Below are 13,523 nucleotides of genomic sequence, written 5' to 3'. Positions count from 1 at the left end.
AACTGAAAAAGGTTTGAATTGCACCAGGATGAGCGAATGGATAAAAAAATTATAGCGCCTAAAAGCACTCTGGGTAACCAAAAACGTGTTTTGAACGCATTTGGAGAAAAACAGATATATTATTAAATAAAGACGGGTTAAACCCACTTAGGGTTATGGTCATAAGTGAGGTAACAATTTTACAGGTGACCAATCAGTGAATGCAAAATTAGACATTGTGACATCCTTGTTTACTTTTAAATTTTGCAATAACCATTTTTAGGAACGTTTGATTGTCATTTTATTGTGACAAGAAATGAAAGGAAATATTTGCTGGCAAAAAGAATTTCTATGTTTTCTGATAGTGCTTTCTTTAAGTTGTTTGGTAATAGACGAACTTGGGTTTCTTGTGTGAATAACAACTTCCCTTTGTGATGCCGAGGGGTCAAGGACTTTGTCCTCATACCTTGTGGTGTATTCCACATTAAATAGGGTTATCCTCATGTTTTTGTTTTACATGCGAGGTGTATTCCTCGCCGTTTGTATTTCTGTTGGACTTTGTTTTAAGATCATGTGGTGTATTCCACTTTACAGAGGGTTATCCTCCTGTTGTTATTTTACCGGGGCATTTGATACGGGAGCTTTTAGCGTCAACTTTATTGTTGACAGGTTTTCCTTGCCCATTTTTATTTTATGATTTCATTTGTTTGTCTTAACGTAGCCGCTGTCTTATTCTAATTCTTTTGTTGAAATTGATGATGCCTTTTCTGTAACACTGTCATTTTTCCATCTTTCCTTTTACCTCTATGTTTTTAGAACTCTTCCATGATGTCAACACGACGATCTCCACATGCCGTACCCCATCTAACAAAGCTGTACAAGCCGTAGCCAGTAGTCAGCCGCCTAGAAAGCGGCCGCCCACAAGTCTACAGTCATCCCAGGCTGGTCTTTCTTTTGGTGTTCCTCCGGTTTGTGTCCAAGAGATTCCCCTGTCGGCTGACATCACTGACACTATCGTCAGACGTGTTACGGAGGCAGTTACAGAGTGTTTGGTCAGCGGCGCCAGTCCCGTTTTTCAGTCCTTGACAGCCCCAACATCCAGCCATCCAACTACCAGCTCAGCTGCTCCAGGCTTAGCTCCGCCTGCCAATCTACATGAGGTCCCCATCGGGTCCCCACCTGCTGCAAGTACGACACATCAAACTCAGGGCGCTGGCCCAGCTACCTCAGCTCCTCCTGTTCCAGGCACTGAGGCGACGATAAGTACAGCAACCAGCCCTTCCTCCTCAGCTCAAATTACTGAAGCGATTTGAGCAACCGCTGTATTTTATTTTTCACTGACAATGAGGCCTTGGTGCACGTGATAAACAATCATGCAAAGACCAGCAACTTATGTTTTTTGTGCGTAGATTAGTTTTGTTTACTTTATAATATCTTGTTCAAAGCTAAGCATGTACCAGGGATCTACAACCATCTAACAGACTCTTTGTCTTGCTTGCATATTCCAAAATTTCTTCAAATGACACCAGCCTCCATGGATCAATCACCAACAGACATCCCCCATCACCTGCTGCCACAGAATTGGCAAATATAGTTTTACTTCTTATCAAATCTAGCCTGCTGCCATCTTCAATTCCTACATACAGGAGGGCGTAGAAGCTTTTTTATCAATTCATTTTAAATACGTTGCCAGGTACTAGTTCGGAAATTCTTATTTCTCCGCCTACTTTAGCACTCTTTATTGCCTATCTTTTTTATCACCATTATGCACCATCCTTTGTTAACACTTATCTTTCGGCCATTGGTTATAGCCACAAGTTTTCTGGTGTGCAGGATCCAACGAAAACCTTTTTTATCACTCAGATGCCAAAGGAGTATGGGAAGATTGGAATTCACCTCGACAGTAGGCTATCCATCACTTTGTCCAATCTTCATATGATACTTTTGGCCGCAGCCCAGCTTGTGGACTCTTTTTACAACACATGTCGATTTCAAGCCATGTGCTTGTTTGCATTTCACACATTTTCAATGGTGGGTGAAATCACTGCCTGAGGCAACAACATTCATGTACACCAAGTTTCACAGTTAGTGAACGATAAGCAAGAAGGTCAGGCGATTAAAATCACGTTTCTCAGTTATAACATAATTACAACGAAAGCCCCTTTTCCTTACTTGTCTCCCATCAAATATGGTACTTGTCTTACTTACAAGCCCGAGGCCACACTCCTGGCTCTCTTTTTCTAATGCCTGACAGCTCTCCCGTGCCTTGATCAATTTTTACTGAAACGCTTTCCACTGCCTTCGGTTTATTCGGTCTTGATCCGTCCAGGTGCAAATGTCATATTTACCGCATTGGGGCTGCAACACATGCTGCTGATAAGGGTATGTCTGATGCCCCGATTAGGGCCATGGGGCGCTGGAAGTCTAATGCCTTTTTGAAGTACATACACATCAACTCAGTGTTGAATTAGCCCTGGCAACAGTCAGGGGATGTTGCCTCGGGCCTCCTTTTCCCTAGCGATAGGTCTGATTAGCAGGGGCAGCAGTTCTATCGCTGGGGTTCAGGTTTTTTCTTTTTACAGGGCGTGTGTGTGCGGCCATCTTGATCCTTTTATTCTGTTATTTATTTGTTCAATTATGATTTCAGCCTCGAAGGTTAGCCTGAATTTGATCAGCACAAGCAGCAAACTTAGGCTGACTTTCCTTGGTTATTTCTTTCCATGATATCTACTTTTATTTTTCTACAGTTATGATATGCATTTGAGATGCTTTCATTATCAGTTGCTCTGAGCCTGACTAGAAAGGACAGCAGACTCTCGCAACTTTGTTATCTTAAATTGACTTCTAATTAACTTTGTTCATCTTGCATCCTCCAGTCTAACTTTGCTTCCTTTTCGGTGGGCCACTTTTCCCTTGGGTGGGGTGTGCATCATAATTAGTCGAATTATGATGCTTTGGCGTTCTGTAGCCCCCACTTTTACTGGGGCCAATAAAACTTTACTAAATTTTATTAAGATAGGTTTTTATTTATGATAACTTCATTAAAGCTACTATGGGCAGCTGCCCATAGCCAATTTAGTTCATCTGGTTTTTAGTGTCATTTTTGTGGGCCCCCGTAGACGGGCTTAAGGAAAAGTGGCCAAGCCTTCTGGAGGTGGGAATCGATTACTAGCACAAGGGAAAACATAAAGGAAATATCTGCTGGCAAATAGGATTTTTATGTTTTCACATAGTCCTTTCTTTGAGTTGTTTAGTAATAGAAGAACTTGGGTTTGTTGTGTGAATAACCACTTCCCCTTGTGATGCCGAGGGGTCAAGGAATTAGTTTATTGTCACCCCAACCTCCTCCCCCCTCCCCCTTGGATTGTTATCTGGCACGTGGCTATGCTGTCGTGTCAATTCAACTCTGCTACTCTTCGAGGCAACACAGATTTTTTCAACCCACCTTCTCTCCTTCTCCTTCCACGATTTGGCAAGTGGTTACCTATCTTTTTTCGTGGCGTTCTGTAGCCCCCGCCTTTACTGGGGCCAATAAAACTTTACTAAATTTTATTACGATAGGTTTTTATGTTATGGTAACTTCATTAAAGCGGCTGTCCATCCGGTGTTTAGTGTCATTTTTGTGGGCCCTCGTAAACGAGCTTCAGGAAAAGTGGCCAAGTCTTCTGAAAGTGGGATTCGATTACTAGCACAAGGGAAAACATAAAAAATATTTTTCTCAAGTATAGTTGACGCATGCAGAGTTTGTTTCAGTAGAACTAAAAAGGAAAGGGAAACAAACTGAAATGAAGGCAGAGCGACAAAATCAAGTGAGTCACGCAAATTCCCTAAATGTCCGAAAGTTCAGAGACTTTAAACAATTTGGATCTATGGTATATAACTAGCCATAGATTCAATCAGAGCTCCGCCTTTAGACTTGGCCAGACATAGCTATTATTATTTTGTGTTTGAGCAGACTGCATAACAACAGAAGAGATTACATGCTTGGTACTTTTGATTTGTATCAATTTGTGAAGACAGTTAGAAGCGCTTTTTTATGAGATCATTATGTGACAGTGATTGAAAGAGATATACATTCTAAATCATCAGTGAAAGGAACGAGGGAGGCGGAACAGGTACTACTGGTTGTTGGAGACATTACGGCAAGTCCGTGTACAAAACTTAAATCCTCTATGGGTTACACAGAAGGGTTAGTTTAGAACAAAGGGACATAAAAAGGAATACAGGCTAAAGTGGATGTCAAGTAACAAAAACCGCAAACTGAACCAGCCAAGAAGAGACAAATTTTTCGCGCAAGCAGGTTATTAGAAAAAATTCGTAAAAAGAACAAATAAAGTGTAGACATGCAAATTACCTTGCTGTCGCGGTTACTTAAAAAAGTTATTCTATGTACGTCTTTAACAAGCTGTAAATTGTGTCAGATACCAGTTTATATATTGTGATAGATGTCAATATTTTCGCAAGACTAATGCGCTAACAACGCATATATTGAACTTTACACGTCCCGTGTAGATTCAGACTGGAAACCATCGATACTACGGTTTAAAGACACTCAACAGGTCAAAAGACTTCCTATCAAATTTAACCTATTCTAAAAGGTTTTTCTAAAGCCGCTGCAGGTCGTAGACTCGTGGTTTTAAGTCTGAGTTACAGGATAAAAGGAATTCGACGTTAAACGTTTTATTCCTTCAAAATAAAGTTAAATTACACACAGTGAAGTAATGTTTTCTCTCTTATTATCGTTACTTCTCATATATTTCGGGCGAAATGGCTGGAAAAAGGGCTCTATAGTGCATTGATTCACGGCTTACGTTAAACAAATTAAGAGAACAAAAGACTATTAAAAATAGACCTAAACCCGTCGAAAAAATGAATTCACAGAGCAGATCGCAGTCAGCTTTAGCTTATCAAAAGAAGAAACATTACGGCACTTAAAACGGTATGAGATTTTTTTGTTTAATACAAAGCGCAAAACGTGAATGCCTCCGCTTGTCGCAAAGTTCCGTATTACATTGCTAGTTTGCAATTGAAAACTATTCCCAGATAAAAGCCCAGAAAAGACTAATATATTCGAAGGAGCTTAATATAGGAAGCTTCCTCGCACTTCACATTTAGGAGGCTTATTTTTGCGGGGGCTTCAACAAGCCAAAGACGGATTTTCTCTATTCTAGCATCTAGCATTCCCATAAATCGCTTGAATTTCACTGTCCAAGCCATAGCAATTATAACAGCATTGAGACAACAACACAAAGGCGGTGAATTCTAACACTGAAAACGGCTGTTGTTTTACTGACAAGTAGATAAGGTTGACGTAAAATTAGAAAAGAAAATACAGTTGAAAGATCTTAATTACATGCGACGAGAAATGTACTAGGTAAACATATACGAATACAAACTTAACTAGAAAATTACAATGGGCGAAATTATAAACCAAATAAAAGAGGAAACGAACGGAAAGACTAATACCTTGTGAGTCTAATATAGATTTGTCCTGAAAAACCAAAATCCATCGCTGAACAAGCGAGCGAAGTAATTTTCATTGCCGAACTAAAGATCATGCAACTTAAACTAACGGCTTAGTCACCTGACCCAAAAGGGCGCCAAAAATTTACCCTACCGTGCGGGCCTGGGCTGGTTAGCAGCTACCTGGCTCCTCACAGTGGGAATCCACTGTCCAAAGTAAAGTATTCCTTACAAAATTATCAAACGATTACAAGTTCTAAGACAGAGTTCCGATCAAACGTTAACGTGGCTCCTCGTCAGGGAATTCCCGGTCGCTTTCCTGGATAAGAACCAGCTTATGGACTGGTCACTAATGGTAATGGACAGCATCAATTCTTCGTCCTTGCTTGTCAAGACTGCGCGTGACGATCGATAGCAAGCTTCACCTTTCTAACAAGGCTATCTTGCTAATTTCCACGTGTTCCTAGGTGCGTTCTCATCTTTAATCACAACAATGTCGCATACAAGCATGTTACGCTGTGGTTTGACCCATTTCTTCCCCAGCTGGAGTGTTTGTAGAAACTCCTTTCTCCATCTTTCCCAAAATAAATTTGCCAAGTGCTGGACTCTTCTCCATCTCTTGCGAGGGTAGATGTCTTCTCTAACAAATACACCTGGCGGAGGCGTCTCTACTTTAGTCTTCGTAGCCAACAAGTGATTTGGCGTTAGAGGTTCTGCTGAATCAGGCGAGTGGTGGAGAGTTGACAATTGCTTGAACCTCTTTCATAAGAGTACGAAAACTCTCGTCGTTCAATGGGTTGCCACATTCTTCTAACAGGGGGGCAAGTACGTTCCTAACTGTCCTAATTTGATGCTCCCATGAGCCACCCATGTGGCTAGCAGAGGGGGCATTCAATTTGAAATCAACCCATTCACAGTTCTATTTCAACAGGCTGGTGCGCACTTTATCTTGATCTATCTCCTTCAAAGCTTCCTTTAGTTCTTGATGGGCGCCAATAATATTCGTACCTTGGTATGACCTAAGTTGGCGAATAGGACCACTTTCTGTTTGAAAGCGTCTATTAAGGGCGTTGATGAATGAGTCAGTTTCCAGAGTATTTGCAGTCTCGATATGAATGGCTCGAGATGACATACATGAGGGCAACACGCCATATCACCTCACCTCCTTACGACCCTCTTTCACCACAAAGGAACCAAAGTAATCTACCGCACGGTTTGTAAACGGAGCTGCAGGTTTTACCCGATCTTCAGGAAGGTCGGCTAGCTTCTGGTGCTGCGGACGGAGGCACAGCCTTCTGCACACGAATCACTTAGAAACAAGACGAGAGACGGAAGAAGTGCCACAAATGATCCAATAACCGCGTTGACGCACTTCATTATGAGTCATTCCATAACCTTGATGCTGGGTCTCTTCATGGCATTGTCTGAGAATGAGATAAGTGATATAAGACTTTCTATTATGGAAATCTTCACTTTCTTGCAGCGATGACAAGATTATGATTTCGTCCTTAAAATGCTTATGCTGAAGGCCGCAAATAATCTCTAGTTCCGCCTGACCAATTTCTTCGTTCACCGGTTGGTATTTGACGACTTGCTCAGCTTTCATTTCCCCTTTTAAACGCTGTTTAAGTCGCAAGCAAACTGCTATAGCCTTCTTTTCTCTGAACCAGTCGGAAAACCGATCCACTCGACTAGTCTCAAAATGAACCGCATGAGTCTCGCTTGTTTGCGTCACCAGTGACGCTCTCTTCACTTCGGGGTCGTCAGAACCTAGTGGTTGCAGATTTTTCTCTACTTCTGTTTGATAAGCGCCCGGACTCCAGAGGAATTTTGGGCCTTTAAGCCATCTGGAATCATCGTCTACAAGCTGAGGACCTGTAAGGCCTCGAGAGTCAGAATCGGCTGGATTCGACCTTGATTCAATGTACTGCCACTGTTGAGGGCCGGTATGATCATGAATCTGCTGAATTCGATTTGCCACGAAGGTGTGAAAGCGCTTAGTCTCGTTGTTGATGTAACAGATCACAACCCTGCTGTCCGTCCAAAAGAGTTTTGTTCCTTTTCACGTTGCACTGCAGTCAAAGACCACTCTTATCTCTGAAGGTTTTCTGGGATGGTAGATTCCATGATGTGGAACGAGGTTAACCTTGCCTTCTCCGATAGCACTGTTAATCCTTTCTTCCAAAGGAACTTCCTCCGCACAATTCTTAATGGTTTCCTCCATGAAGTCCGTGTAATCTTTGTGAAAACTTGGGTCTCTCTTGAACCGCGCCTCCAGCGTAAACAATCTTTTCAACGCTAGAGATTTGTTGTTAGGCAGCTTAACATCTTGTGAACGAAGCGGTAACGGCATTTCGTAGTGGCCATCAGTGGTCTTGTGGATGCCTTTGACCAATATTTCTAGAAATCTTCGATCGTCAACTGACGGGGCTCGCATATGTGAATTCGTAGGTTCAGCTATCTCCTGAAAGTCTCTTTCAAACATCTGCTTAACATACGCAGGGCTTATGATTTCTTTCGTCCTAGTCTCCAAGGCAAAGCTTGACTCCTCTCGTGAAACAATTCTGTTCCTCCAACTTCCAGGCGAGTCTTCAGTAATACCCCAGCCAAGGTCAGTTTTGATACCATATGGATCATTGTCTGCTCCTGGGATCACTTCGCGTAGCTTAATAGCCTTAGGACAGTTAGTTCCTATCAACAGTCTCTATACGGCGTGAGCTCCGACGCAATACGGTTAAGATGATCCCACTGCATAGCAACCTCAAGCTTTGGAATCTGAGAGGGCTTGTACGGTACACTGTTTCTCGTGTACAGGAGGATGCTGACCTGTCTCTTGAGATCTGTCACCACGAGGCTTTGTGCATCGTTGACAAGCGCAGAAGACTTTCCACCCCATCAACCTTCAGCGTCTCCCTTAGCCGGTCTGTGATGAAACTGGCATTCGACTAGCAATCAATCAGAGCATACATCAGAACACACTGGTCATCATTGGAGCTTGAAACCGAAACCGAAATTATCAAGCTTTGATCCTGCCCGAGCTGCTGTCTTTTAATGGAGCATACACTTGTTCACTGAGCTGTAGCATTGCCTTCACCGGGGTGGATAATCTCTGCATTGGAGGCGCCTGTACAGCTAACTGATGCCCTGTGAGTTTGTATCTCAGCTTAACTAGTATTTTTCGTGTGTAAACAGGTTGGGTGTTTCTGTTTGCATTACTTGCAACTTGGAACACTTTCACACTTGTTCTCTTTTGCTAAAGTGACCATGAGCACTTTAGGCAAAGTCCCTATCTTATGATGAACTGGATTCTCTCATTCCGGGGTTTCTTTATGAAGTCTCTGCACGAACCAAGATCATGTGACCTATAACCACAGCAAAGACAGGCTGCTTTCCTTTCATCTTTGGGAGTTGGCTCTTTGTTTGCTCCTGTAGCAAGCGTGTTAGTGTCATCACCCTTTCGATTTCCAAAACTTGTCTTAAGATTTCTGATCTTGATGTCTTTCGTGAATCTGTTTGTGTCTAAGTTTGTAAGTACAGGAAGGCACTGTATTTCTTCAATCTCAGTAACGAATTTAACAAACTCTGAGAAGGGGGTAAATTTGCTGTCACCGGATTGATTTGATAGTTTCTCACTCTGACTCAAACATACATACATACATACATACATCATTTATTTGTTAACGCAAGTCAAATTAAGGCAGCATAAAGCTCATATGGACCTACAACAAAGATAAAACTATCTAATTAAAAACAATATTAGGAAATAAATAAAAGTAGAAGACAAAGAGTCAGTTAAAAAGTTAGAATTCTTAAAACGTAACCTAAAATTACTAAAAATATCTAAAATTACTCAAATCCTTGTTGGAAACAAGGGCAGAATCGTTAAAAGATATGTTCCCCACAGTAGCAGAGATAGAACGGAGTTTACACTTAAATCTATGGTAGTCCTCTATACCTTTAACTCATTGGGGTATGTTGTTCCAAGCTATTGCTGGCCTGTGTCTAAATGACTGTCTTCCAGTATTAGTGTTTGGACTCTCCATATTAAGTTTTAATATGTCTCTCATATTTCTGAAAATAGGTCTTTTCTTGATGATAGAACTAACTTTCTCAGGACAAACCCCATAAAAAATTTTATGGGTCAGACATAGGAGCCATAAATGACAAATAGATTTTCATGCTGTTTAAAAATAAGCTTAGCGGCACTGAGATGAATCTTTTATAGACTAGCTGATTTAGCATCACTACAACTACCCCATACAGATATCCCACAGGTGATGTAAGGTATTATTCCCTTATAATATATTGACTCCAGAATTGGGGAGGGAAGACTTTTGAACCTTCGCAGTTGCTTCACCTTCTTTGCCATAGATGTTGCAAGATCTTTGATGTGATGACCCCAACTTAACTTATTGTCAATGGTAAAACACAGGCTGTGAGAATAGCTAACAAAATTAATAACATTATCACCTAGCTTAATTGGTCTCAATGGACCAACGAAATTAATACGGGTTAGAAGCATAACCTCAGTTTTGTCAGGGTGAATAGTTAGACAGTTTCTTTTGCACCACTTAGCTATTTCCTTTAACAGTGATTGAATCTTAACACAGACAGCATCTACTGAGTGGCCAGTACAATGTAAGGTTGTATCATCAGCAAACATTTCCAAATTCCCACAGCTAGGGACCTCAGGCAGATCATTAACATATATACGGAATAGCTAGGGCCTAATAAAGAGCCTTGGGGAACACCAAACCAAACTTCAGCTTCATTTGATCTCTGTCCCTCTATTTCCACAGGTTGTTTCCTCCCAGATAAATAATCAACAATTAAGTTGTAAACATTTCCTGATATCCCACAAGCTTGCAGTTTGAGAGCCATTGTTTTATGGCATATGGAGTCAAATGCCTTTTTAAAGTCAATAAACAGAACTCCCACAGTTCTATTTTTATCCAGCTCTTGTCTCCATGCTTCCGTTAAATACAGCATCAAAAGTTCTGTTGACCCGCCAGGTTTAAATCCCCACTGCCTTTGGCTAGATAAGCCTCCATGGCAGTCAATAGCTTCTCCTATAATACCCTCGTACACTTTACTTGGGATACTTAACCGGGAAATTGGTCTAAAGTCTCCTCTTTCAGAGCTACTTCCATTTTTCGGTACAGCTTTTACTTTACTCAGCTTCCACTGGGAGGGATATTTTGAGGATTTTAAACTCTCTTCAATGACGTAGAAAAGACCCCATTAAGGAAGTGCCCAGCCAGGCAGAATCTTTAACAGCTGCTTATTGTCATGTTGTTTGTTTAGGGTTTCAAGACCTTCTACGCACTGCATGGCCAGTTCACATGTTTTGAGGAAATCTGCAAATTCTCGCAAAGCAGATCCATCTTTGGGTGGAATCTTTGGCCAACCTTCCAACCTTTTGCGGAAAGCATCTGCCACAACAGTGGGATGCCCGAATTGTATTTCAAGAATCTTCTTAGCTTCTTCATAGGCGTCACCAGTTTGGACGAACTGTTATCCTTCGACAATTTTCTTAGGAGGCCCCGACAAGTACTGTAGAAGGTACAACATTTTCTCATTGGTGTTAATAGCCTTTTTCTCGATCACAGTTTCGAAGGCAACCTTCCATGTTGGCCAACCAAGGGGATCTCCGCTGAATACTGTTAGGTGAGGCGTCGGTAATTTTGCCCCCTAGATGCCTTCAGCTATCGCTTCAGCGATTGCACGGTGCTGATTTTCAGTGCTGGCAGGTTCACTAAAAGGCTTAGTGAAAGCAACGCTGGGTATTGAAAGAGAGGGAATCCTCCATGGCAGATCTTTCACACTACCTTGGTTTCCTTTTCATCTGAGCTAGTTCCCTTCACTTTGTTAAGATGCGTGCCGAGGGCCATTTCCATTTCTGGAAGGATGTAGATCTTTAGCAGAAGGTTCAAACAAGAATGGTAAAGGATATTGACTGCCAGTGGAGGAGAGAGTTGTTAAAGATGAGACAGTTACGGGTCCGTTCCTCCTTATCGTCTTCAGTGATCCCAAATTGGTCGAGGTTCATCAACTTGGCGTTCCCTTCTTCATCTTCTATCTTCGCCACCGCATCTGCATTAGACTTTGTCGGGATTAACTTATTGCACTTTTAACTGTGAAAGTCGGAAAACTGTGAATACCAGAAATATTTATGGAATGTTACTATGTTGTGAGGAAAACGCCAGTCAGGCGTGAGAATCCTAGACCGCAAACAGCAACTATAATAAGTTTGTAGTTATCTTATTTGCTCTTGCCCGGATTTCATGGTAGTTGTCCAATACACGGTTGGTCTGTCAAAATCAAACCAAAGTGTTACATTCACGGTTTTAATTTCGCAAAGTACTCCACCTGCCAAAGTTCAACTTATGATATGTCTTGTTTTTTTCACGTTCCATGTTTGTCTCGTGTGTTGCGTTCTTCTCTCTGTAAACGTCTTATTATGAGCTCCAAAAGACTAAAGATTTCGTAGCTAAGACTGGCAGGATTATCGCTATCAGTTCAAGAGCACATAATTTTAGATAGGGTAGATTAACAGGGAAATGTTGTTTACGCAGCCTTTAGTACTCACCAAGTTATGCCACTGCCGCATCTGATGGAGAAAACTGTTTTTTCCCCTAGCTTGGCAACATATTGACTTGAGTGTCAGCAAAAGCAGATGTCCATTGCCCTAATTAATAACAAGGTGCCAAAACACATTTTACAATGCATGGAAGTCTCGTTGCTTTTTACAATAAGTTGTTTATCTAATCTAATTATAAACTCTTTTAAAAAGAAAAGTTTTTAATCTTGATTTAAAACAGTCAACAGTGGAACACTGTTTAATTACAATAGAGCGTTTTCACGTGACGTCACGGCGGCCATGTTGGTGTTCCAAACCAATCCTTTGGGATTTGAACTCTTTTCTTATGTAAACACTCTCTTTTGTTCTAAGAAATTTACATAGCTGATGGCCACGTGAGTGAAAACGCTGTGCAAGTAATAGACCATTTTACAGTTGTCCTCAGTACCCTGGCCTCTGTATCAAACAGAGGCTGGGGGTGACCTTGTTTTAATACAAACCTCCTTTCCTTTCTTATGGAAATTATGCTGAAAAAATACCAGTTAGCATAAGAACAATACGACTTACACGATATAGGAGGTTGAGAAAATTGATGCAAAACAGATAAGGCCTTGAGGTGCTACTTCTACGACCTAGACAACTAACCAAGGGGGAGAAACTCGGAGTAGAGACGATTGAAGATGAAGGTCCGTCAACAGACTCGACACAGTCTTGGTACAAATTGAATACATCAAATAACTGAAACTACCAGCAAATAAATCAATTGTAGTTTATTCAATTGTACTTGTACAAAAACAGCTTCCTGCAATATTGACTTTCGTAGACTTCAGTAAAGCCTTTGATTCGATACATCGTGGGAAATTGATGGAGATCTTGAAGGCATATGGAATTCCAACAAAGATAGTGGATGCCATCAGCATACTCTACAAGGACACCGAAGCACAGGTGATAACTCCTGATGGTGATAAGGAATTCTTTGAAATTCTTGCGGGAGTTCTGCAAGGAGACACACTCGCACCTTTCCTATTTATCATAGCCTTGGATTATGCCCTTAGAGAAGCTACTAGAGAAACACACACTGGGTTCACTCTTACACCACGGCAGAGCTCCCGTCATGTAGCAACATACATCACCGACACTGATTTCGCGGATGATCTTGCCCTAATTTCTGACTATCTTGAAGAGGCACAACTTCTCTTATTAAGACTGGAGGTTGCTGCGAAAACAGTGGGTCTGCATGTTAACTACAAGAAAACGGAATACATGCTGTACAATCAACCTGTAGGTGATCTTGTCACACTGGCAGGGAACAAATTGAAGCAAGTAGATAACTTCAAATACCTTGGTTCGTGGATACAATCCGGTGAAAAGGACATGAATATAAGAATTGGATACGCTTGGAGTGCACTCAACAAAATGATGAAAGTGTGGAAATCAAACCTAAAAAATCATCTCAAAATAGGTTTCTTTCGGGCCACAGTTGAAAGTGTACTGCTTTATG

Source organism: Porites lutea, unplaced genomic scaffold (genome assembly GCF_958299795.1).
Source record: "Porites lutea unplaced genomic scaffold, jaPorLute2.1 SCAFFOLD_31, whole genome shotgun sequence".
NCBI classification, from domain to species: Eukaryota; Metazoa; Cnidaria; class Anthozoa; order Scleractinia; family Poritidae; genus Porites; species Porites lutea.
Note: the sequence above shows the minus strand (reverse complement) of the source record.